The sequence below is a fragment of the Rhipicephalus microplus genome, unplaced genomic scaffold (assembly GCF_043290135.1).
Source record: "Rhipicephalus microplus isolate Deutch F79 unplaced genomic scaffold, USDA_Rmic scaffold_456, whole genome shotgun sequence".
NCBI classification, from domain to species: Eukaryota; Metazoa; Arthropoda; class Arachnida; order Ixodida; family Ixodidae; genus Rhipicephalus; species Rhipicephalus microplus.
Window position 1 is genome coordinate 72,501 of NW_027465020.1, and position 3,777 is coordinate 76,277.

The 3,777-nt window shown below is 56.9% G+C and overlaps 2 non-coding genes across 2 annotated transcripts; both read right to left on the minus strand.

The window, feature by feature from the left end:
• Nucleotides 1–176: 176 nt before the first annotated feature.
• On the minus strand, nucleotides 177–329 carry LOC142794575 (5.8S ribosomal RNA). Its single transcript, XR_012892458.1, has one exon. It is a non-coding gene; the product is annotated as a 5.8S ribosomal RNA (ribosomal RNA).
• Nucleotides 330–2,048: 1,719 nt separating this feature from the next.
• On the minus strand, nucleotides 2,049–3,777 carry LOC142794568 (small subunit ribosomal RNA; the record flags this gene model as incomplete). Its single annotated transcript, XR_012892452.1, has 1 exon — nucleotides 2,049–3,777. It is a non-coding gene; the product is annotated as a small subunit ribosomal RNA (ribosomal RNA).

Below are 3,777 nucleotides of genomic sequence, written 5' to 3' on the forward strand. Positions count from 1 at the left end.
GTCGCCCCCGTTTCGGTTGGGCTCTGGCACGACGGTCGCCACCGTCTCGCCCTTGAGTGGCCGCTGTTGGCGCTCGCTGTGAGGTGTTCAGCGTGCTGTCCGTGTTGCCGACGCGGTCAAAACGAGTCGACGGCTCACGTTCCCTTGTGCGCCGAAGGCTCTCTTGATATGTGATCCGACCCTCAGACAGACGAAGCCAAGGGAAGACCCAAGGCCGCAATGTGCGTTCAAAGAATCAGTGCTCAGTGTGTCCTGCAATTCACACCAAGTCTCGCAGCTGGCTGCGTTCTTCATCGACCCGAGAACCGAGTGATCCACCGCTTAGAGTCGTGAAAAAGTGTTTGTTCAATTCCGTACAGTCAAAACCAAACGTTTCTGGCACTCGGCCAAACAGTGGCCAAGAAGGGCGCTTTTCAGCGCACGCTTGGACTCCAAAACTCTGCCGCGCCTTTTTCGGCTGCCGCAAATCGAGCAAACGGTGTGTTTCGGACGGCGTTTCGCTTCCGCTACTTGCGAGTGCTTTCGTGGTCCACCCCTCTATAAATACTCGGGAGGCGTCGAAGCCGGTTCTCCAAGCCGGACCCGTAGGTATCGTTGTGTGCTCGCTCTCATTGGCCCGCCTAACCAGAAAATGCCTGCGGTACACCCATTTGGATAAGAGTGCACGCAGATGCGGGCCTCGACGGCTACACATTTCCTCGGGCGGCCGCCTCCCGGCCTCCGTGGAGCGCGGGATGCACGGTCCCATCGACAAGCCTCTCCCGTTTTTACCGTGGCGTCGCGGTTCACCACGGCGGGCGGGTCGGTCTCCTCCGCATAAAAAGGGGGACCCCCGCTTTTTGTTCCACGAAATCGCACAAGCTTTTTTCGCATCCACGGTTTGCCACCGCACACCAAAATGCCGATCCGGCTGCCTACTTTAGCCAACAGGTGGAGCCAGGCGCGCCGTACTTGCGCGGCACTTCCCACGTCCACCGAAGTCGGTGCCAAGGACCACTTTCGGCGCCGGAGCCGCGTACGAGCCTACTCGAGGCGGAAGAACGAAGCCAGCAAGGGCCTGGCCGCAAGTGCGTTCAATTGTCGGGACGTCCAAGTCCCTCGTTCTTCCGTGCTTCCTCTTTCGGCAAGTCGTTGCGGCACCTTCCCAAAGCGCGCAGACCCGCTAATCGCGACGAGCGCGACGTGGCCGTGCCGCCTTTCCCTCGGCAGCAAGCAAAACGCCTGGCAACGTCGACGCTCCCCTAACCGCGATCTCGCACCGTGTTTCGTGTGGCGAATTCAAAAGCCGGCCGGCGCTGCTGCAACCATTACGGTCGGTACGCATACGCCGCGGAGGGCGGGACGGTCATCGGAGCGTGCGGTTCCTCCATCGAGTACTGCGCACCTCGGCCGTCGCATCGCCGTGCCATGACCGGCCGCGCGTCAACGCGAACCGGTGCCAGCGAGATCCCTCGCCTGCAAGAACCGACCGGCAGCCTCCGTCACCCGAGGACGCGGAAGCGCTTGCCGCGGACGGCGGGACGGTATGCACTGGTGCACAGCGGACCCGTCACATCGCCAGTTCCTTGACCGACCGCCGACGCTTGTGCCGTTCCTCTCGTACTTGGCAGTCGCCGCGCGATTGTCGGGTCTCGTTCTTGCACGCTCGAACGGTCGGGAGGGCACTCGGCTGGCGTTTCGGGAACGCGCAGCCTCGCCTTCTACCGACGTAACCACGACTCGCCGTTCGCGCTCCGCCGCTCCTGTTTACAGTACTAGGCGGTCCCGCAGCGGTCGGGTCGCGCATTTCGAGCGCTTCGAGCCACGGTGCAGTGGCGGGTCGAAAGCCGACCTATGAGTGCGTTGCGCCGTTTGTACCCGCGTCCGCCACCTGGCCGACCGTCCAAGGTCGCGGTGTTGGCGTCCGCTGGGCGCAACAATTTGTCACGGGGTGCCGCTCCACATTCAGGCAGCCCCGTGGGGAAAAGCCGACCCCGCGTCCAAACGGGGTCAGCGGCAGAAAGTGTCGGGCGCAGACGCAGCTGAGGCGCTCACCCTTCACAATCCGTTAATGATCCTTCCGCAGGTTCACCTACGGAAACCTTGTTACGACTTTTACTTCCTCTAAATGATCAAGTTTGGTCATCTTTCCAACAGACCGGCGCAACCGAAAGGCCGCGCCGGACATCGGTCCGAAGACCTCACTAAATCATTCAATCGGTAGTAGCGACGGGCGGTGTGTACAAAGGGCAGGGACGTAATCAACGCGAGCTTATGACTCGCGCTTACTGGGAATTCCTCGTTCAAGGGGAACAATTGCAAGCCCCTATCCCAATCACGAAAGAAGTTCCACGGGTTACCCAGTCTTTTCAGACAGGGATAAAGACACGCTGCTTCCTTCAGTGTAGCGCGCGTGCGGCCCCGGACATCTAAGGGCATCACAGACCTGTTATTGCTCTGTTTCGTGCGGCTAGGAGCCGCTTGTCCCTCTAAGAAGGTTGTAAGGTGCTGGGAACCCCGCACCTATTTAATAGGCTAGAGTCTCGTTCGTTATCGGAATTAACCAGACAAATCGCTCCACCAACTAAGAACGGCCATGCACCACCATCCACCGAATCAAGAAAGAGCTCTCAATCTGTCAATCCTCCCAGTGTCCGGGCCGGGTAAGTTTTCCCGTGTTGAGTCAAATTAAGCCGCAGGCTCCACTCCTGGTGGTGCCCTTCCGTCAATTCCTTTAAGTTTCAGCTTTGCAACCATACTTCCCCCGGAACCCAAATACTTTGGTTTCCCGGAAGCTGCCCGCCGAGTCATTTGAGTAACTCAGGCGGATCGCTGGTTGGCATCGTTTATGGTCAGAACTAGGGCGGTATCTGATCGCCTTCGAACCTCTGACTTTCGTTCTTGATCAATGAAAACATTCTTGGCAAATGCTTTCGCAGTAGTTCGTCTTGCGACGGTCCAAGAATTTCACCTCTAGCGCCGCAATACGAATGCCCCCGTCCGTCCCTCTTAATCATTACCTCGTATTCCAAAAACCAACAGAACAGAAACGAGGTCTTGTTCTATTATTCCATGCAAGTTTATTCAGGCGACTCGCCTGCGTTGAGCACTCTAATTTTTTCAAAGTAAAAGCACCGGCCATCTCGAGGCACACAATGAAGTGCACCAAGAAAGAACCGGCATGATGTTCAGTCCGAGCCGTCGCATCGGGTAGATGCACTACTCGTCTGGAACTGAGATCCAACTACGAGCTTTTTAACCGCAGCAGCTTTAGTATACGCTATTGGAGCTGGAATTACCGCGGCTGCTGGCACCAGACTTGCCCTCCAATTGATCCTCGTTAAAGGATTTAGAGTGTACTCATTTCAATTACGGGGCCTCAAAAGAGTCCCGTATTGTTATTTTTCGTCACTACCTCCCCGTGCCGGGAGTGGGTAATTTGCGCGCCTGCTGCCTTCCTTGGATGTGGTAGCCGTTTCTCAGGCTCCCTCTCCGGAATCGAACCCTGATTCTCCGTTACCCGTAACAACCATGGTAAGCAAGTAACCTACCATCGAAAGTTGATAAGGCAGACACTTGAAAGAAACGTCGCCGGCTCGTGGCCATGCGATCAGCACAAAGTTATCCAGAGTCACCACACAATACGGGCCGAAACCCGATCGATCTTGGTCTAATAAAAGCACCCGTTACCCAAAGGGCTCCAGGCTCACTGCATGTATTAGCTCTAGAATTGCCACAGTTATCCAAGTAGGAAGAAACGATCTAAGGAACCATAACTGATTTAATGAGCCATTCGCG